Source organism: Loxodonta africana, chromosome 1 (genome assembly GCF_030014295.1).
Source record: "Loxodonta africana isolate mLoxAfr1 chromosome 1, mLoxAfr1.hap2, whole genome shotgun sequence".
Classification (NCBI taxonomy): Eukaryota; Metazoa; Chordata; class Mammalia; order Proboscidea; family Elephantidae; genus Loxodonta; species Loxodonta africana.
In genome coordinates this window covers 137048881-137072382 of record NC_087342.1, presented here as the reverse complement: position 1 = coordinate 137072382, position 23502 = coordinate 137048881, and the positions used below count along the sequence as shown (strand labels likewise).

Here is a 23502-nt window from a genome sequence, read left to right as displayed (position 1 = left end):
AATGTAACTTTCTTGAAAGGATATTAAATTCTGGGGAGAGCGTCTCCATCCCTTTTTAGTCTTCATATATTTGCTGAGTCTTAGCAAAGGCATCTTAATGGTTCTATTTAGTTTGATGGTGCCTCGCACCTCCTGAAGGAGGTTGTCCTTGTGGAGACTGAACCATGTGGTTCCAACCAAAGCATCCTTAGGCATGCTGTAACTTACTGGACTAGGGAGATTTTCTATTGCCTTTTAGTCAAAGAGTAATGGCAGAAGGAATCCTGCGGACTCCTAGTCGTGAGGATCACTGCCATTTCTACTGGCTGAGTTGGGGGTCTAAGTGATTTCCCAAATAAGATGAAAATTAGAGCCAAGAGTCAGCAGCATTTCTTTTCTCAAAATAACATTTTATTTGAATTACTTATAATTACTTATCTTATTTGAAGGGATTACTGTAAATATTTGGGAAAGGTGGCTCCAAGGAAACACATAAGTGCCTTGAGGATTCTGAAAATTATCTTCCAATTCTCCAATTCTTTGCATTTGGGGATGCAAAATGTGTGGATAACCTAAATATTAAGAGGAACTATTTGACTGATAATTAGAAAGACTACAGTTGAAATTGATCCCTGTTAAATAAGTAGATCAAAAAAGCAATTGGAAATTATATGTCCATAAGGAAATGTGGATATTAATATAAGTAACAACCGCAGGGTGGATGTTCCAAGAGAATTTTATTTATTTAAAATTCCTTATTGTGCATTAGGTGAAAGTTTAGAGAACAAATTAGTATACCCATTTGGTATACTATACATAATTACCCATTCGGTAATTGTACATAAAGTGTTCCCTGACATTGTTTTCATTCCTCACAATGTGTCAGCACTCTTTCCATTTCCACCCTACGTTCCCCGTTTCCTTTTGTCCTGATTTTCTATCCCTTCCCGCCTTCTCATCTTCGTTTTTGGGCAAATGTTGCTCTTTTGATCTCATATAATTGATTGTTCTAAGGAGCATGTTCCTCTCAGGTGTTATTGTTTTTTTTATGGGCCTGACTATGACTTGGCTGAAAGGTGATCTCCAGTTTAGAAGGATGTCTTAGAGCCATAGTCTTGGGAGTTCCTCCAGTCTTTGTCAGGCCATGAAGAGGATTTTAAAAAGAAGTTGGTTCAGAGGTTAGCTGTATGAGGCCTGGTAGGGGCTACATTAATGGCAAATTCTTATATCTTCTGTAAGGTTTTGTAATGAGTGAACGATGTGGCCAAAAAGACTGAGAAAGAAGTGAGACCTCTTTCCCAAAATCTCCACTATGATATGCCCCTCCTAAATTTATTTTTATGCTTCATGTAAAAATTTCTTTAGTATGATGAGTACCTCCTTAGTTAGATAATGTGGTTAAAGCAATTTTTTCTTTAGTCCAGCCCTGCCAAAAGTTCATACTAGTAATTAATAACATGCTGAATTAATATTTTAAAAACTGGAGTTAAAAAACTCAACTCATAATTTAAGAAAATATTTCAGTAAGCAGTGGCAGGGAATCATTGCAGACACTCACAGAAGAGAAGCAATAAAAGTTGGTCTGTTAAAACCAAGTAGGATCAGAGACAGTGTATAGTGTCATTAGATTCTTAGGTCATTAGATTATCTTGGCTGGCTCTTTACTAAGACGAGCCATGTGCTTGCTTTGGGGCCTCCAAGCAAACCTTATGTGGCAAGAATTGACGTATGAATACATTTTCAGGACACCACTTCGTGTTATTTCACAGGCCTCTGACATTTGGCCATCCCCCAGATAATCTGGAGTAGGTTTCATCAATGCCTTCATTTTCCTTTTGTAATACTTAATAACTTCTTTGGGTGGTTTCTATTTAGGCAACTTTGCCACATCCAGGACCAGAGAGATCAGTTAAGGAGCTTGAATAAGGAAAGTTAAGCGTTCCTAATAACTCAAACAGTGTATCTTTGTAGGTCAAGAAAAAAGTGGAAGTAAGGGAGAGTAGACTTAATCAGGGCCCATTCCAAACCAGTGTTTTCATTCTTCCCTTCCTTCCTTTTCTATAAATAAAAATAAGGGTGAGGAAAAAGATTTAGAAAAATATTTAAACAAAAATTTTGTCCCAAGCTCTTTACCTCCTATTCCTCCCAGCCAGAGGCCACCCAGGGGCTTGATTGATGTTCTCTATTGGAGAGGTCTGAAGGAATCCATTCTTGGATAGCTTAAATGCATCTGCTTTTAGTAGGTAACATTTCCGGGCCACACAGAAATAGATCCAGTTTTCTGGGGTTGCCTCCAAGTTGACCAACTTTGAAAATAATTAGTTGTAAGGCTTAGAGCAGGTTAAAAGAGGAGGACAGATTAGATGTTCCCAAAGGTCACTTAGATCAAAGTTTCTCATCCTTAACACTATTGACGTTTTGGAGCGGATAATTCTTTGTTGTGGGGGTGCCCTCCTGTGCGTTGTAGGATGTTTAGCATCATCCCTGGCCTCCACCCACTAGATGCCAGTAGACTCCTTACTAGTTGTGACACCCAAGAATGTTTCCAGATGTTGTCAAATATCCCCTGGGAAAAGGTTACCAGATAAAATATAGGATGCTCAGTTAAATTCGAATTTCAGATAAAGAAAAAAAATTTTTGGTATAAATTATATTCCAAAATTGCATGGGACTTACTTATACTGAAAAATTATTTGTTCTGTATCTGAAATTCCAATTTAACTGGGCATCCTATATTTTTATTTGGTAAATCTGGCAATCTTATCTGAGGAACAAAATTGTACTCTACACCCCATGGAAAACCACTGTTTCAGATAAAAATTTTATAGGGATGTGACTTTATTCTCCCTGGTGTTTTATGGATTAGAGTAAGTATAGGGACAGGCCAGAGTTTTTGGAAATGTTGCTATTTAGTTAATTTGCACTCATAGAAATATTTGTTCTTATTTTCCAGCATTGTTAGGATAGGAACATTAGACAATGACCATTCCTTTTAAAAAAAAGAGCTGTACTCGTTAAGGGCTCCGCTGCTAACCAAAATGTCGGTGGTTTGAACCCACCAGCCTCTGGCAGTCTGCTTCCATAAAGATTACAGCCTTGGAAACCCTATAGGGCAGTTCTGCTCTGTCTTATAGGGTCCTATGCAGTTTGAATCAATTTGATGTCAATAGATTTAATTTCCCTCTGGGCAGACTAAATGTGCTGAGGGCATTGGCAAAACAGAAGCATGAGAAGAGACAGGAAGAGAGGAAAAATGGGGGAGAGGGAGGAAGAAAGGAAGAGAGATTTTATTGGAAAGAATTAGTATTGTTAAAAAGCACCAGTGTAGTAGACACCATGGGAAATATTATAATTTTTTTGAATTTATGGGATTTGAGTGAAGGATAATCTTCAGTGCTCAGGGCATTCAGAGTTTTTAATTCTGTCCTGATTTTACAACATTTTACCCAATGTCAGTCTTAACAGAAGGTGGAATGATTACCAGAGGTACTTAGTTGTATATAAAGAGCAGAGGACTGTAATGAAGGATGGTTATGGGAGAATGGATGGTCAAATAAGATTTAGGTATATGTGTTTGTGTTGTGCTGAACTTGTCAAACTACTTTTTCTACTTAAGCCAGACTCATATGACCAATATGGGATTGTGGCACTTTTTTTCCACTGGGATTTCTTTTCTTCATGAAAGCACAGGGTTTGAAATCTCAGAATAAAAATGAGAGAGTTCTGAGGATGTTGGAATGGGTGAAATGGGATAATGATTAACTGTAAGCCTGGAGTGCTCATTACTACTGAAGAATAGAAAAATATTTTATAACTGTTATCTATAAACCCTTTTTTCAATGCCTACTATGCACACAGAATTAAACATTGAAGGTGATACTGAAAAATATAAATTTGTTTTTCTCTTTTAAAAACTCCCAAATCACTTAGGAAAAGAATACATGTAGACAGGAAAAAAGTAGCTAAGAGAAAGGAAAATATATGCTAAATGCCAAAACATTGTTCATACATTCTGTGTTATAAGAGTTCAGAGGAGGAGATACCACTTCCTTCAAGTACAGGATTTCTCAACTTCAGCACTGTTTTGAGCTGAATGTCTTTGTTGTGTGGACTGGCCTATGCATTGTAGAATGTTCAGCAGCATCCCTGGCCTCTGCTCATTGGATGCCGGTAGCATCCATTGTGACAATGAAAATTATCTCCAGGCGTTGCTAAATGCCTCTGAGAGATGACGGGAGTGAGGAGAAGGCAAACTGGCCCTGGTTTGGAACCACTCGTCTAGTAATGTGTGGGGAGACATCCTAAAGAAAGATCATTTGTGCCAGGCCTCAGAGGATGGGTGAGATTTTGAAGGAAAGAAGCAGTAATGGTGAAGAGCACCTGGGATGTAGGAAATGGCATAAGTAAAGATGCTAAGGTGGAAAAGTCGAGGGTAAGTTTGGGGCATAGTAGGCAGATGAGTTTAATTACACAGTTAATGTTCACTTGGGAAATAGTAGGGTTGTAAAGTCCTTTAGGAAATGGCCATATTTTGTGACTGCCTATCCCAGCAGCACCTAATACTGTCTTGACTTTATTCAGTAATTAATTGGTGATTAGATTTGAAGGGTAGACTGTATCAAGATGAGAAAGGTCTTTAATGAAAGTCTAAGAGGTTTAAACTTCTGGCTGACAATGGAAATCCCTTGAAGTTTCTCTGAGCAAGGGAATGACACAACTTTGAGCAAGTCAAGCAGTTCTGGGGTCAGTTTTCTCATTGGTGAGGTAAAAGAGTTGGAACTGAGAGTAATAATAAAAACCAACTTTAAAAAAACTTTTGGCTTCCTGATTTACACAGCATCTTTGCCTATATTTTCTAATATGATTGTTCAAAAAATCTAATAATTCATTACATTAAAACATTTTAAAGTTATTTTTCTTCCCAACTAGCATTGGTGCTTGGACACTGCAGTGGAAACAGGCTTTGAATACATTTCATGCTATGAAAAAAAAAAAAAAAAAACCACAATTTTATTTTCTTCACTCCTCATGATGTGATGTAATCAGTGGCATGGACAGCTGGTTCACCTCCTGGGCAAAGATGCGGTTGAGCTGCACTCTGTCCTTGGCAGGAAGGGGCGTTTAAACCTGGGCTCCTTTCTGTGTCTGGGATCCAGGTTGAAAGCATTTCCTTTTGCCTCCTCAGATGAATAAGTGGCACTGTACAAGCATTAAAAGAGCTGTCTGTCATATGAATTTGGCATTGTCCCCTCCACAATCTCTTGAAAGTCTGTTTGTGGTGACACAGGATTACTCCTTTGACCACTCAGTTCTTTCCATCCCAAAAGACGCCAGACAGCTTTCCCAAAGGTCCATCTTCTTTCTAATGCTTCCACGGCCCAGGTGCTTTTTTTTTATTTACTGCAGGATCTGATCTTGTCATGTGGAGAAGTTACATAATTTAGAGTCTCATGAGGTAATGCAGAGCTCAGCTTTCTCTCTTTTCTCCCCCAAAACAAATTTCTCTTGTTTCTTGTCTGACTGATGTTAGGAATAAATGAGAATAAATTAGTTGGACCCCCCAAAATGGAACTGGGTAATTAGAAAACTCAACTACGTCAAAAAGTGGTTTCTGCTAATTAAAAACATTGATAAGCAAAAAGATTTTCAAGGAGTCCTAGATCTGGTCATTAAAAAATCAGGCCTATGTAGAAATGTTCTCATAAGAAGAAAGAAATTGTGGAGATACATGGAATCCAATTGAATTTTTTTAGTTGAATCCATAATTTCAGTCAGAAGTTTTTCCACACAGTTTTTGTTTGCTGTTACTGCTTGTGGAAGGCCAAATGGAACGGCCTCCCAAAGATGTGCACACTTTAGTCCCTAGACCCCATGAACATGTTATGTTACATGGCAAAAGGATTTTGTAGATTTGATTAAAGTCACGTACCCTAAAATGGAGAGTTTATCCTGGATCATCTTTGTGGGCTCAGTCTAACAGCAAGAGTTTTTAAAAGCAGAACAATTTCTCTGCTGGAGGAAAGAGATATGTAGCAAAAGGAAAAGTTAAAGAGATTCCAAGTGTGATAAGGATTCAACATACTATTGCCGGTTCTAAGGTGTGGGGAGGTCATGTGTGAGGATGAGAGAGAGACCTCAGGATGTAAGTAAGGGCCTCCCAACTGGCAGTCAGTGAAGAACAGAGACCTCAGTCATATGACTGAATTCGGCCAACAACCTGAACAGTCTTTGAATCAAGTTCTTTTCCAGGGCATCCAGAAAGGAAAGCTGCCCTGCTAATGCCTTGATTTCATCCTCGTGAGACTCTAAGCAAAGGACCCAGTTGTGCCACACGGTACCCAGAGTTCTGGACCATAGAAACTGTGAAATAATAAATGGATGCTGTTTTAAGCCGCAAACTTTGTGGTAATTTGTATGGCAACAATAGAAAATAGATGCACTATTCTTTGTTAATGTTTCTGTCTTCATTGCTATTGCCACCATTGTCGTAATTTATTGTGAGCTTGCTTTGGATAGGACGTGACGCCAAGAATCAGTCTTCCCCATTAGATAGTATGCTCTGAGAGAAGGGATTTTCTTTCTGTTGCTTTAAAATTTCATTTATATATCCTAGCACCTCAGACAGTGTCTAGCATATATTAGGTGCTCAACAGATATTTCTCGAAGGACTAAGTAAGGCTACAAAGAATTTTTATTTTTTTATTCTACTTTAGATGAAGGTTTACAGAAAAAACTAGTTTCTCATCAGACAGTTAGTACACACATTGTTCTATGACACTGGTTAACAACCCCACAACATGTTAACACTCTCCCTTCTCAACCCTGGCTTCCTTATTACCAGCTTTCGCGTTCCCTCCTGCCTTCTAGTTCCTGCCCCAGGGCCGTTGCTCCCCTTTAGTCTTGTTCCATGGGCCTGTGCAATCTTTGGTTGAAGGGGGAACCTCAGAAGTGACCTCATTCCTGAGCTGAAAGGGTGTTCAGAGGCCATACTCTCAGGGTTTTTCCAGTCTCTGTCAGGCCAGCAAGTCTGGTCTTTCTTTCTGAGTTAGAATTTTGTTCTACATTTTTCTCCAACTCTGTCCGGGACCCTCTATTGTCAGTGGTGGTAGCTGGGCAGCGTCTCATTGTACTGGATTCAGTCTGGTGGAAGCCATGGTGATGTGGTCAATTAATCCTTTGGATTAATCTTTCTCTTGTATCTTTAGTTTTCTTTATTCTTCCTTGCCCCAGAAGCGGTGAGACCAGTGCAGTATCCTAGATGGTCGCTCAGAGGCTTGTAAGACCCCAGACACTACTCACCAAAGCAGAATGTAGGACATTTTCTTTATGAACTATATTATGCCAGTTGAGCTAGATGTTCCCCGAGACCATGGTCCCCACAGCCCTCAGCCCAGCAATTTGGTCTCTCAGGGAGTTTGGATGTATCTATGGAGCTACTATGACTGTGCCTTGTACAGGTTGTGCTGGCTTCCATAGTATTGTGTATTGTCTTACCCTTCACTAAAGTTTCCACTTATCTATTGTCTATTAAGTGTTTTTCCATGTCCACCCCTCCTCGTAATCATCAAAGATTGTTTGTTTTTGAATGTAAACCTTTTCATGAGTTTTTACAGTAATGGTCTCATACAATATCTGTCCTTTACGAAAGATTTTTTTTTTTTTTGGCTTTAACAAAGAGAAATTTATTTCCTCACAGTAAGGTAGGCTAAAAGCACAAACTCAGGGCATCACCTCCAGGGGAAGGCTTTCTCTCTCTGTCAGCCTTCTCATCAATCTTTCCCTGGACCAGGAGCTTCTCTGCACAGGAACCCCAGTTCCAAAGGGTGCACTCGGCTCACGGAGCTGCTTACTTGGTGGTATGAGGTCCCCAACTCTCTGCTTGCTTCTGTTTCCTTTTTATCTCTCTCTTTCTTTTTTAAATTGTACTTTAGATGAAGGTTTACAGAAAAAACTAGTTTCTCATCAAACAGTTAGTACACACATTGTTCTATGACATTGGTTAACAGCCCCACAACATGTCAACACTCTCCCTTCTCAACCCTGGCTTCCCTATTACCAGCTTGCCTGTTCCCTCCCACCTTCCAGTCCCTGCCCCAGGGCTGGTGTGTCCCTTTAGTCTTGTTTTGTTCCATGGTCATGTTCGATCTTTGGCTGAAGGGTGAACCTTAGGAGTGACTTCATTACTGATCTGAAAGGGTGTTCATGGGCCATACTCTCAGGGTCTCTCCAGTTTCTGTTAGGCCAAAAAGTCTTGTCTTTCTTTTTGAGTAGAATTTTGTTCTACATTTTTCTCCAACTCTGTCCAGGACCTTCTATTGTGATCCCTGTCAGAGCAGTCAGTGGTGGTAGCCAGGCTGCTTCTCGTTGTACTGGACTCAGCCTGGTGGCAGCTGTTGTAGATGTGATCCATTAGTCCTTTGGACTAATCTTTCCCTTGTATCTTTAGTTTTCTTCATTCTTCCTTGCTCCCGAAGGGATGAGACCAGCGGAGTATCCTAGATGGCTGCTCACAGGCTTACAAAAGAATTTTTAACAGCATCTCTTCTCTAAACCAGTTGCCATCGGGTAGATTCTGACTTATAGCGACCCCATGTGTGTCAGAGTAGAATGTGCTCCATAGGATTTTTGATGGCTGATTTTGCAGAACTAGATCACCAGGCCTTTCTTTCCTGGTGCCTCTGGGTGGACTGTAACAATCAAGTTTTCAGTTAGCAGCCAAGGGTATTAACCATTTGCACCACCCAGGGACTTCATCTCTTCCTTAGTGAAATTTTAAAATCCAATTTAGGAGTAAAAATCTAAATGTAAAAAACAAAACAAACAAATTAAAAAAAACTAAACTAAAAAGCAGAAAAGCAGAACAATATAATTTAAGTGCCAAATAAGAGGTACAGACAAAACATACTCTTGGTTTCTAGTGGAATGAGGTTGCAATAGGTTGAGATGGAGAGAGATTTTCTGGAGGTGAAAGGCCTAAAAAGAGAATTTAGGGAAGTAAAGCAGAGGGAAAGGACAGGAGCAAAATACATAGCTCCAAAGTTCTACACACAGTAATCCAAGATAACCAGTTGGGATGTTTTCTGCAGCCCTTGCCTTACTAGGAATTACTGTGCACATTTTATAGTATCGTAAAATCTACTACTGGGGACCATCGTTTTAATTATCATCATTCTTTTTTGGTCCTTTCATTCTTCTGTCCTTTTCTCTCATAGTAATATGAAGCCTTCATATCAAATGGTGTCATGCCTAAATTTTTCAAAATAAATTTTAATCCAAAAGTAATACATGTTCACTCTAGACTACTTGGAAAAAAAAAGTGACTGTAAAGAAAAAACTCATACACAGTTTCATCATCACCACCCAGAAAGAATTACTGAATAGTTTGATGTATTTTCTAAGTTTTATCTTTATGCATATTTTTTATACTATACTTATAAAATTACTTCGCACGAAAGATAATTTTTTTACCTAATTCTTATTTTCTGTGTAATTTCCCATGAAATGAATACACCATAATTTATTTAATAATACTCCCATTATTGGTCTTCAAAGTCATTTCCAATGCTTCAGAATTTGGGATTTAATGATACTATTAAAACTTTGGTAAAAATTCTTGTCAATAAAACTCTGGCCACATCTCTGATTATATCTTAAGGATAAATCCCCATAAGTTGGGATTATGAGATCAAAGTGAGTGAATATTTTTAAGGCTCTTTATAATATTTGTCAAATTATTTTATAGAAGGAAAAGGAGGAGTTTGTTTTGGGGAGAAAAAAGAGAAAGTCCATTACCTCATATCAATTTACATTTTCATGAGTTGTATATGAGAATGTTCATCTCACCATACCCTCACCAGCATTTAGCCTTATAACTCCATCTTTATTAATGATATTTCATTTTTGTTTTGCTGTGCATTTCCCTAATTCTCCAAATACAGGTTTGTATATGTATGAAGTTAAATATATTTTCATGAAGTAGTGGAAATGTGTTTATATTCTTTGTGAATCACCTATCAATACCCTTTGCCTGTTTTTCTATATATATTTTTTTATTTAGTTGCAAGACCTCTTTATATATTATGATTATTGATATTTTGATTATTATATTAATGATTAATCATCAGTATGTTAAGGATAAAATTATACATAACAAATGATGCTTCCAGTTTATGGTTTGCCTTTGAATTTTGTTTATGTATATATATCATCAACATTTCAAAGTGATATCTTAACCTAAACATCATGGCAAATCTATGGATTTTTTTTTTTTTTTTTTTCAAATTGTTCTAAAATGTGATTCCGTGCCACTCCCTGCTGCCCGACATGGAATGAGAAGTCCGCTAGCATTTGGACTTCCAAAGTGGTATAAATTGATTACATTACTTACATCAAGAAATTCTTGAATTCAAGAGGTATTCTATAAATATTTTATGATTGATTAATGAGTCCATCAATGAATTCTCTTTCAGAATAATCAGAGAAATGAACTTAGCACTCAGAATTATATGCTTTTAAAACCACTTTAGACGTTTTAACTTGCAATACTGGGTTCTAACTGGGTATCATATTGCTCTGAGTAAAATTCCAATTCTACTGATTATTATTTTTTAATTATATTTTAGATGAAGGTTTACAGAGCAAATTAATTTCTCATTACACAGTTAATACACATATTGTTTTGTGACATTGGTCGCCAGCTCCACAACACGTCAACGCTCTCCCCTTCTCAACCTTGGGCTCCCTGTTACCAGCTTTCCTGTTCCCTCTTGCCTCCTTGTCCTTGCCCTTGGGCTGGTGTGCTTTTATGGGCCTGTCTAATCTTCAGCTCAAGGGTGAACCTCAGGAGTGACTTCAGTACTGAGTTAAAAGGGTGTGTCCAGGGGCCATACTCTCAGGGTTTCTCCAGGCTCTGTCAGGTCAGTAAGTCTGGTCTTAGAATTTTGTTCTACGTTTTTTTCCAGTTCTGTCCAGGACCTTCTATTGTGATCTCTGTCAGAGCAGCTGGTGGTAGCTGCACACCATCTAGTTGTGCTGGACTCAGTCTGGTGGAGGCTGTGGTAGTTGTGGTCTATTAGTCCTTTGGGCTAATCTTTCCCTTGTGTTTTTGGTTTTCTTCATTCTCACTTGCTCCAGATAGGGTGGGACCAGTGGAGTATCTTAGATGACTACCCCGAAGCTTTTAAGACCCCAGACACTACTCACCAAAGTAAGAAGTAGACATTTTCTTTATAAACTATGTTATGCCAGTTGAGCTAGATGTCCCCCAAGACCGTGGTCCCCAGCCCTCAGCTCATTAGTCGGTCCCTCAGGGAGTTTGGATATCTCTATGGAACTTCCACGATCTTGCCTTGGTCAAGTTGTGCTGACTTCCCCAGTATTGTGTTCTGTACTGTCTTACCCTTCATCAAAGTTACCACTTACCTATTGTCCAGTTTGTGTTTTTCTCTCCCCACCTTCCCCTCCCTTGTAACCATCAAAGACTTTTTCTATGTATAAATCTTTTCATGAGTTTTTATAGTAGTGGTCTCATACAACATTTGTCCTTTTGTGATTGACTTATTTTACTCAGCATAATGCCTTCTGGATTCATCAACGTTGTGGGATGATTTGCAGATTCATTGTTGTTCTTTATCGTTGTATAACATTCCACTGTGTGTATGTACCATAGTTTTTGTCCATTCATTTGTTGATGGGCACTTAGGTTGTTTCCATCTTTTTGCTATTGTGAATAATGCTGCAGTGAACATGGGTGTGCATATGTCTATTTGTGTGATGGCTCTTATTTCTCTAGGATATATTTCTAGGAGTGGGATAGCTGGATCATATGGTATTCCTATTTCTAGTCTTTTAAGGAAGTGCCATATCGTTTTTCAAAAAGGTTGTACCATTTTGTATTCCTACCAGCAGTGCATAAGATTTTCAATCTCTTTGCAGCTTATCCAACATTTGCTACTTTCTGTTTTTTTGATTTGTGTCAGTAATGTTGGAGTGAGATGGTATCTCATTGTAGTTTTGATTTGCGTTTCTGTAATGGCTAATGAGGAAACCCAGGTGGTGTGGTGGTTAAGCACTACGGCTGCTAACCTAAAGGTCAGCAGTTCAAGTCTGCCAGGCACTCCTTGGAAACTCTATGGGGCAGTTCTACTCTGTCCTATTGGGTTGCTATGAGTCGGAATTGACTCGACGGCAATGGGTTTGGTTTGGTTTTGGTTAATGGCTAATGATTGCGAGCATTTCCTCATGTGTCTGTTAGCCACTTAAGTGTCTTCTTTGGTGAAGTGTCTGTTCATATCCTTTGCCCATTTTTTAATTGGATTATTTGTCTTTTTGTTGTAGAGATGTTCAATTGTTATATAGATTTTAGAGATTAGACCTTTGTCAGATTTGTCATAGCCAAAAAATTTTACCAGTCTGTGGGATCTCTTTTTACTCTTTGGTGAAGTCTTTTCATGAGCATAAGTGTTTAATTTTTAGAAGATCTCAGTTATCTAGCTTATCTTCTGATGTCTGTGCATTGTTAGTTACGGTTTGTATCTTATTTATGGCATATATTAGGGCCTCTAGAGTTGACCCTATTTTTATTTCTATGATCTTTATAGTTTTTGGTTTTATATTTAGGCTTTGATTCATTTCGAATTAGTTTTTGTGTATGGTATGAGGTATGAGTCCTGTTTCACTTTTTTACAGACGGACAACTAGTTTTGCCAGCATCATTTGTTAAAAAGACTGTGTTTTCCCCATTGACTGGACTTTGGGCCTTTGTCGAAGATCAGGTGACCTTAGGTAGATGGATTTACATCTGGGTTCTCGATTCTGTTCCATTGGTCAATGTGTCTCTCCTTGTACCAGTATCAGGCTGTTTTGACTACCTTAACTGTATAGTAGGCTCTGAGGTCAGGTAGTGTGAGTCCCTCTACTTTATTCTCCTTCTGAAATAGTGCTTTACTGATCCAGAGCCTCTTTCCTTTCCACATAAAGTTAATGATTAGCTTTTTCATCTTGTTAAAGAATGCTGTCGGTATTTGGATCAGGATTGTATTGTATTTTCTACTGATTATTTTGATGAATCATAGACACTCATAACTTTAGAGTTTAAGTTAGATATAAGCTGTGAATTGAAGATATAGTCACTTATTCTATAGGGTCGTATTTGGGGTAAATATTTCAGAATTTTTGCGACATAAACGTCATTATTTTTGGAACGTATTTTTCCCATGATTGTACTCTTGTTAAGGTTTAATAAGCTTTGTCAGACTACTCAGGCATTTATTTTTGAAGGAATTTACTTACTATTTTATTTACACGTCCTTTTTTTTTTTTTTTTTTTGTAACAGCACATAAGAAAGGCACCCTCTTGGCGCAATGGTTAAGCACTCAGCTGCTAACTGAAAGGTCACAGTTTGAATCCACAAGCGGCTCCTTGGGAGAAGAGACCTGGTAATCTGCTGCCATAAAGATTACAGCCAAGAAAACCCTATGGGGCAGCTCTACTCTGTCCTGTAGGGTTGCTATGAGTCAGAATTGACTCAGCAACATACAACAACGGCACATATAAATTAATCAAGTTATATTTTAAAACAATTGAGAGCAGAAATGCCAAACGCATATCCTCATGATTAGGAACTCTGAGCTGCTATTGTTAGGGGCAGATTGAGTGATGTGTTGAGACAGATTCTGACTGTATTCAGGCTCAGTAGCCAAAGGATACCACAACCAATTAGTGATCTAGGAGGAGCTCTGACAAAACACTGTGCACTTACCATCCCAGGTTAAAGTAAATTTAATTAGTTTGAAAGTTCAAATACAAACAGATTTTCAGATTCACTTAGTATCTAAAATGCTGTCTTTGAAGCATTTTTTCACTTTTTTTCCTCATTTATTTGGAATATATTATTCTATTAGTTGAGAATAGCTCTCTGTAGAAGAGTTTGATGTTACAATTATTTTTATTTTTTTCTATTTGAAAAATCTCATTTCAAGACTTCTGAGAATGTTCTCTTTCTTCCTTATTGGCAGCAGGTTTGATTTTTTTCAAAGGCTTAATCTTCAGAGAATAGGGAAAGTGGCTTGATTTGCATTTGTTAACAACATCTAGGTCTGAGTAGCTTTTAAAATAGGGTTTGCTTTTAAGATGAAGATTTAGTACATTTAGTCTCACTTGGATATTTAGCTGAGGGCACACTAGAAATATCTTGAGTCAAGATTGAAAAATAAATATCTTTCCAAGGATTCTTTGATCTAAAACCCGTACACCTGCAAAGTAAAAATAACTTCAGGTCCTTTAGTCCTCGCTATTGTCTTTCAAATTTCATTATTCTTTATGCCTTAGACAACTAGCCTCCATATTTCATTCTGTCCCATAAATATTTAAATTCATCTCAGTTTGGTAAAGCAAATCTCATGTCTGCAAACCCGGTAATGGGAGCGCTGGTCTCCTCTCCTTTTCAGATGGTCGGTGGAAACCCAGGCCTCACAGCACAGTGTCCCTTAGGTGACATCGACCTCACCAGAGTTCTGAGATTTGCTAAATCACTTCTTGGCTCCAGTTACTGTGTATTGTTAGCCACTGTTTTTATTGAAAATGCGTCCTGCTAATTAAGAACAACAGAAGATAAAAGTTTATTGAAACTTATTTTTAGGGAATTAAGTTTACTCATGTTACTTGCAAGGAAAAAAATTCTTTAAAAAAATTAAAAAATCTGTTTTTATGTTTATAGCCATTTTTCTCCCTACCTGCACTAAACCTCAGATTACCTAAAAACATGTACAGATTCTTAATGCCATACAAGTTTGCAGAGTATCTATGATCATACCAGATTTGTTCCTTAATCATTTCTTTTTTCGGTTTTGCCTAAACATCTCCTCTGAATAATATGCCACTTTTTTGGAGACAAGTCATCTCTTCCCTGAGGTTTGGTAACTTCATTTGATATGACACCAATGTTAGCCAAGGAAATGAAATTGAATATTAAAAAATCAGAAGGGAAGAGTTTTTAAATCACTGGGCAAACTCTTGGCAACAGTGTTTAGAATTAACTGGCTCAAGTAGACAGTCCAGGAAACGTGCCTCATTGTACGCAGAAAACCTGACTCTCCAAATTATAGAACCGGTAGAACATTCGGGGTTTACATTTGGTAGGAAACGTCATCCTTGGCTCAGAGTCAATGAAAGATTCATCATCTTCCTAGGTGACATGGGGCAAACCAAGGTTTAGTCTTCTTTTATTGCCAGAGAGAGATTGATGGTTGCGGGTAGAAACTATGCAAAGGTTGGCAGTTCTGGCTACCTCGAGCTTTCAGGTTTGTCCAAGTGAAAGTCAAGGAGTGTGAACTCAGGTAAACTAAATGTTTACCACAAAAAAAAGCCACCATGAATTTGAAACCACTGAGGTGCATAGTTCCTTTCACAGGGAGCACACCATTCTATACAGCCACAATTTACTCTGTGAATGGCGCTGAAATGCAGGTTAGCATATTCAAGTTTTGAGTTAAACATGCAAAAGAGAGATTTTATCGAGTTGAGTAGTGGTCATATCCACAGCATTCAATTAATAAGAAACACGGTTATGTCACTGTAGAGAATTTAGGCTTTGGCTTGTTTAGTGTAAGAGTTTGCCATATGTTATAATGATTGCAGCTGCAAATGCTACCTCTCCAAAGTGGTTAGCAAAGTGAATGCCTTTAGCTGTCAAAAGAAAGATTTAAATGACAAATGGAACTGGGGGTGTTTAAGGAGAATCTAACAGTATCGAGAGGTTCAGAAAAAAACCTTTCTGATTTTTGAAAATTAGGTGATTATAAGTAAAAATCTCTTACTTTAAATTTTATTTATAATTTGATCACTTTGACTGAATATTTTGAAATTTATGGTTCTTATGGCAATCTGTGGCATGGGCATTCTCTAAATTTCACAATACATATACTACGAATACTTGGAATGATTCATATTTGTAGGATTAAGCAATATAATGATTTTTTAGGATATTAATAGGATCAGATAGTTTGTTGTTAGTAGTAGTTATTAAGCACAGACAGGTAGAGTGTCCCAAAGGACAGTAAAATGTAATAAAAGAAAAATGTGCAAAAACGTATTTTAAAATTAATTTTACCAGTGACAAGAGCAATCTCATGACTGTAGAATGGAGTCTGCAGATATTTAGACTGTAAAGGCAGGTCCATTTATTTAATAGTTAACAAATATCCAGTTGCCTGCAGCATGCCAAACACTATATTTAGGTGAAAGAGTGGAAAAAAAAAAAAGCAACAACAACAAAAAATAACAACTTAATTCTTGCTTTCAAGAAGTTCACAAATGAGCAAATCAACACAGTAGTTACACATAGTTACATGTGTAGAAGGTTCAGGAAGAATAAAGAAAAAGCAACAGCTAAGTCCTTCTAAGGGAACCAGGGAAGAGAAAATAATGCTTGAGTTGAGTTGAGAGGAAGAGTAGGACTAATAGGGTAGGGAAGAGACAGAACCAGACAGACGCCCAGAGGTCTCAAGAAAGGATGTGTTCAAGGAACAGATATTAGTCAGGCTTGGTTGGAGCATAGGGTTCTTCGAGGATAAGGAGGGGAAGTCATTGTAGAGAGCTTGACAGGGCCCAGGTGGTATAGGACTGTAGAGCTTGTTTTTGGTTTATAGTAAATGACTTAAAAATCTTGAGCCGAAGACTGACAAAAAAATACTTTTGTGTTAAAATAATTCCCTGAGAGCCCCTCAGAGTATAAATTGGAGAGGTTGAGACTTGGGTCAGAGTGGTTACTGCAGTGGCAAGAAGAGAAAGAATCAGGTAGTGGGTGAAAGTTAGGCTGTATCGACTTTTTAAAGTTTCCCCTTGGCAATCGGGTCAATAATCTCAGCTTCAACCATATGCCAGACTGAAAGTCACCATAAAGGTTACCTTTGTTTCTCTTTAATCAGTCACAGGTTCTGAGCTGATGTATGTAACTTTTTACACAATTACAGGTAAAAATGTCAACAAAACAAACTCTGAGAGTTGTATAATTTTTTTTTATTTTTATGAAATTTTGTTAGCTAAAATATTTTTAAACTTACAATTATTTTTTCTCTAAAATATACATATACACAGTAAGAGTACGTGCAAGTTAAGTGTAATTAAAAAATGAAAACAGTGTGAACAGATCTGTGCTAATCATACACCTAGAATAGTTCCTTTAAATACCATCATTTACTAAAGCAGTCTAGTATATGGAGTGTGCGGCAAAGGGAATAAACTAGTGAGTGTACAGGGGGTAGACTGACTGTAGAGCAGCTTAAAATGGTGAAGACGTCATGACAGAGACTCCTGTGGGGTCCTCGGTGGGCTCACTTGTAGCCATTGTATGAATGAGAAGGAAGAGCAGCATGAGCTCTCTGTTAATGGTTATTTATGTTTAACAAGAATAACCAATGGTACACAATATACTTGGCAGATGCAATAAGTAGCTTACTGCAGATCACACACTGATAGCTTGGTTCAACCAGAAGTGGAGAATATGAGAACCAGAGACACTCAAAGAATACTGCTTTCTTTTAATTTGCTTCATATCATTTGAGAATTCAAACCTATTTGGTATTAACTGAGAAAACTGTATCTGAAAATTAGAGGCAAATAATTGATTTTTTAAAAAATGGAAATATTGTTGCATTTAGAAGAGAAGAATCAGCATGTTAATTTTGATGTGGATGGCTCATTATAGAATCACATTGGTGTCCTCATGTTCACCATCATTTCTCTTTATCATTATTTCTACTATTTATTAGAACAGAATTCTTGCCTTCCATGTAGAAAACCTGGGTTTGATTTCTAGCCAGTGCACCTCAAGTACAGCCTCCACTCCTGTGTTAGTGGAGACTTGTATGTTGCTATGAAGCTGAACAGTTTTCAGCAGAGCTTCTAAACTAAGATAAGGAGGAAAGGCCTGGCAATCTACGTGCAAAAGTGAGCCAATGAAAACCCTATAGATCACAATGGTCTAGGGGCTAACTAGATGGCAGCTAACAACTATTTATTAAGCAGTTTCTACATGCAATGGCACTGTACTAGGCACTCACTGCTCATTATTTCATTTTATTCCACAAAGCACAAGTGGCAGACAGATATTATTATCCTCATCTTCAAAAAAAGCTGGGCCATAGAGATGTTAAATGCCATTGCTATATGGCTCACACTAACACAAGAATGTTAGAGCTAGAAGACAATTTATAAGTAATTTATTTCATCAAAAACATAGATACCTAGGAGAGAGTGGAGCAAGATGACAAAATAAGTGGATGTTTGCATATACTCCCCCAGCAACTAACACACTGAACAATGAATAAAAACAAGCATAGACTGAGTTCTCAGAACCCCAGACAGCAGCTAAGGAATTGGAGAATTGGGGTGAGTATACAAGGAGCAATGGAGTCACCACAGAAACTGAAAGATCCTACTCGCTAACATCAGGAGCACAAGCTCAACACAACCATTTTGGGACGGGAGTAGGTAACATCTCCAGCAGGGAACACAGAAAGAGAGCTTATCTGAGGAACGGCTAGCCAGATTTTTAAGGTGGCACAAATTGGCTGTGGGAGTTCACAGGCCACCCAAGTGGAAAGGAGTAAAGGAAGACCTTAACACTGTGTGAGAGTACTGTTGAACCTCTCTGAGGCCTGAAACTAACAGGCACTAGGGCAACAGGGTGAGGGGAATAGTCCAGACTGACAAAGAAGCAGGAGGGGGTTCACAGTGGGACACTGTGTCTAATGGGTGTGCCAGTGCAGGGAAGACTTAAAAGAAGAAGAAGAAGAAAAAAAAAACCCTCACAGCCACCCCAGTAAAGTCAATCCCCACTGCACACCAGTAGAGGCATCCAATGACTCCCCCTGGCCCAGGCATGCGTATTGAACCCCAGAGACCAAGCATACAGATGTCTTGAATTTTCCCACAATAAACAGAATAAAAAAACTAAAGAAAAGATAACAAAATGGCTCAATTTCAACAAAAATTAGTAAAAAACACAAAAGCACAAGAAAAGAAGGAACATTTAAAAGGAGAACATGAAGAAGAGGAAATCTCTCCTATAGAGGCTAGAATACTGCAAAGAATTGGTAATTTTCAGATTATGGTGCTAAATATGTTTAAAGAAAGCAAAAAACACACAGATAAGAAACTAGTGGAGTTCAGGAAGCAAATAGGGGAAGAAAATGAGAGCTTGAACAAGGAATCTGAAAACAGAAAAAATAGCCAAAGAGAAATATTGGAACTGAAGAATAAAACATCTGAATTAGAAAAAGCAAGAGAAAAATCAACAATAGAGTCAAACGAGCATAAGATAGAATATCTGAATTAGAAGACAAAACATCTGTACTTATCAAGTCTGAAGAGAAACAAGAGAAAAGAACAAAGATAAGTGAACAAACCCAAAAAGAAATGTGGGAGTCAGTTTAAAAAAAAAAAAAAGAAATGTGGGAGTCAGTTAAGAAATCTAATATTAGAATTTTTGGAATCCCAGAGCACCATGCAACAATAAAGGCATGGAAACAATTTTCCAAGAGATAATCAGAGAGACTTTCCCAGACCTGAGCAGAGAACCAAGCCTGCAAATACAAGAAGCTACACAAACCTCAGTCAGAAGAGACACAAAAATATCGACTCTGTGACATATCCTAATAAAATTCCTGAAAACCAAAGACACAGAAGTTTGAAAGCAGCAAGAGAAAAACTAAATTTAACATACCAAGGATTTTTCATAAGAATTTGTGCAGATATCTGACCAGAAACCCTAGAGGCCAGAAGACAATGGAGTGATGGATATAAAAATACTGAACCAAAATAATCACCAACCAAGAATATTTTACCCAGCAAAGTTGTTATTCAAAAATGAGGGACTAATCAAGACATTCCCAAACAAACAGAAGCTCTGGGAATTGGGCATTACCCAGCACCTTTGCAAGCATTACTCACGGGAGTACTCCAAATGGAAAGGCAAGAATGTTAAGAAATAAGTGCAAACTAAACCTATAGGATATAGGTTGTATCTATAGATGTTAATGGAGACACACCAACAGAAATGAGGAAGGGAGGGGCATTTCAGGAATAGATTTATTATGTTAAGGCTGTACACAATTTTTCTTATGTTAGATGCTGTAGTAATTATAAGTCATGTAATGTAACATATGTGTTAACCACTAAGAAATTACTAAGAAGACACTCAGGAGAAAAGAAGCAAGTTAACAAAAAGGCTTATCACAAGAAAGTATCCAAATACAAACGAAAGCAGAAAAATCAGTATAATAAACAAACAAGATATGAAACACTCAAAAAGCAAATAACAAAATTAGTGAGGTAGTCAATTTGTTTTCAGTGATCACTTTAAAAGTAAATGCTCTAAACATCCTGTGCAAAAGGCACAGTGGCAAAATGGATTAAAAAAAAAATGATCCATACTTTTGCTGTCTGTAAGAAATGCACCTAAGATACAAGGACACAAACAGACTGAAAATAAAAGCATGGAAAAAATATTTCATGCAATCAGTAAACAAAAAAGAGCTGGAGTGGCCATACTGATATCAGATAAAATAGACTTTAAATCAAAATCTGTTACAAGAGATAAAGAAGGACATTACATAATAATAAAATGATTAATTCAGCAAGAAGACATAACAATTATAAATATATATGCATCTAACAGCAGTGCACAAAAATACAGGAAACAAATTCGGATGAGTATGAAAGGAAATAGACAACTCCACAGTAATAATAGGGGACTTCAACACACCGCTTTCATTTATAGACAGAACATGTAAAAAGAAAATCACTAAAGACATTGAGAACTTAAATAAAACAATAAGCCAATTGAACCTAATGAGCGTATATGGAACACTCCACCCAACATCAGAACAATACACATTCTTCTCCAGCACACGTGGTTCATTCTCCATAATACACCATACGCTAGGTCACAAAACAAGTCTCAACAAATTTAAAAAGATTGAAATAATACAAAGCATCTTCTCGGACCATAATGGTATGAAACTAGAAATCAACAACGGGATGAATAAGAGGAAAAAATAATCACATGGAAACTAATACACTACTAAAAAATTACTGGGCCATATGAGAAATCATAAGTGAAATTAAAATATTCCTAAAGTCAAATGAATATGAAAACACAATATATCAAAACGTTTGGGACACAGCAAAATAGAGGGAAGTTTATAGCAATAAATGCCTACATTAAAAAAGAAAAGACCCAGAATCACTAAACTTAAAGCAACAACTTGAATAGAAAAGGAAGAGCAACAGAAGCCAAAAGCACCAGAAAAAAACAATAAAAATGAAACCAAAAAAACCAAACCTGTTGCCGTCGAGTTGATTCCAACTCATACTGATCCTATAAGACAGAGTAGAACTACCTCATAGGATTTCCGAGGAGCAACTGGTGGATTCAAACTGCCGACCTTTTGGTTAGCAGCCAAGCTCTTAACCATTAAATTACCAGGGCTCAGGGCAGAAATAAATGAATTAGAAAATTGAAAGATTTAACAAAACCAGAAGTTGTTTCTTTGAAAGGACCAACAAAATAGACAAACCGCTGGCTAGACTGATGAAAGAAAAAAACCCAGAAGAGGCAAATAACCAAATTAAGAAATGAAATTGGTGACCGAGCCATCAGAGATAAAGAAGATCATAACTGATTACTATAAAAAATTATACTTCAACCAATTTGAAAACCTAGAGGAAATGGACAAATTCCTAGAAACACACTACCTACCCAAATTATTACAAACAGAGGAAAATTTAAACAGACCTATCAAAAAAGAAGAGATTGAAGATGTTATTAAAAAAATCCTACCAAAACAAACAAACCAGGCCCAGACAGCTGTAGTGGAGAATTCAACCAGACATTCAGACAGGAGTTGACCCTAATCCTACTCAATCTCTTCAAAAACCTTGAAGAGGAAGAAATATTACCAAACCCCTTATGAATCCAGCATAACCACAACCAGGCATACCCAAACCAGGAAAAGACATCACAAAAAAAGAAAATTAGAGACCAATATCCTTTATGAACACAGATGCAAAAATTGTCAAGAGGAGGTGAGGCCAAGATAGTTAGATGCTTCCAGTGGTCTCTCTGACAACAAAGACCTGAAAAAACAATTGAATCAATTGTATATGACAATCTAGGAGCCCTGAACATCAAACACAAAGTTGAGAAGTCAGACTGAGTGGCAGGCAGAGGGAGAGATAGTTTAGAAGTAGCGAGGATTTGCCAGACCTGACCTGGCTGTCACCCTGAAGGCTAGATCAGCTGGCATGCACGGGCTGAGGCAAGCAGTAGCACTCAGGATGCATTTTCCACACCAAGAGAAACCGAGTGGCAGAGAGTCTGCTCAAGCCTCCAGAACCAGGGAGAAACAACGCTGATTCTGCTAAAGTTAAGTGCAAGTGTCTAACCTACTGCACGGGATCAAAAAAACAAAACAAAAACAAAAACTTACCCCTCTGGGAAGTACCTCTCTCCCATTTACCCTCTCCTTCCCTGCTCTGCCGTGATCCTGGTCTGGCTTCAGCAATTGCTGTGCCCCCTGGACCAGAAGTGGGACACGTTGCCTGTCCTGAGCCATTCTCCTGGATTTGGAGAGGGAACAAATTAACAAACAAAAAAAAGTATCTGTCAGCTCCCCTAAGCCAGGAACTCAGGGCAGGTACAGCTCCTTTGCCTAGGCACAGGCATAAGGGGTGCATGAACTTTGAAGGCCTTTCACCCCCATCTAGACATGTGTGGGCCCATTTCAACAGTGTAGGCTCTCATTAGCACAGTACAACAGGGTATATACCTGAAGCCTATTTTCAACTACAGTAGCAAAAGGAGAGTGGAAGATTTGTGATATTTGGCACCGCCCTGCCCATTAAGCAGAGTCCTCACCTACTCAGATCAGGGCCGTGAGAACTGGTGGCTCCACCCACTCCACCTAGTCACCTATGAGAGGGGTCTGATAATAAGTGGTACCTCCCAGTTCTTACTGCCATAGCCTGGCTGCAAAACCCACCCACCTATGCACTCTAGGGAACAGGGACATGCCTTCCATCCAGGCACGCAGAAGCAGCTGTCAGCCCCTTACACTGCTCAGCACATAACACCTTACAGCACCCAGATACCTGTATCTACTCTGCCTCTACATAACCCTGCCCGTCTAGGACTGTAGATGAGAACCTACACCACATACTTGGTGACCAACCACCTGGACACTGGAGCTGAATCCACATAAGAAAAGTAAATGGACTCCCGAGCTAACATACCTAATAACAGCTCTAACCACCTGGTGATAGGACGTGAGAGATTCAAAGACACCAATAATCAAAGTAGCTCACACAACCAGCCTATTTGGGCATATTAAAACAAAATAAAACAATAAGTTAGGACACAGTAAGCAAACAAAATAAATACAATAACTTATTGATGGCTCAGAGACAACAGTCAATATCAAATCACATAAAGAGGCAGACCATGATGGCTTCAGCAAGCGACC

General features: G+C 38.1%; 1 protein-coding gene across 3 annotated transcripts in view; it reads left to right on the top strand.

Moving 5' to 3' along the window:
• Positions 1-23502, top strand: part of FILIP1 (filamin A interacting protein 1) — a 236788-nt gene that overhangs the window by 46897 nt on the left and 166389 nt on the right. For 2 of the 3 annotated variants that reach the window (XM_064288095.1, XM_023544335.2), the window contains exon 1: positions 13325-13416. The exons of the other annotated variant lie outside the window; for it this stretch is intronic. The gene's annotated coding sequence lies outside the window, so the exon portion shown is untranslated. Of the gene's footprint in view, positions 1-13324; positions 13417-23502 lie in introns of those variants that run through there. 3 annotated transcript variants of the gene reach the window in all.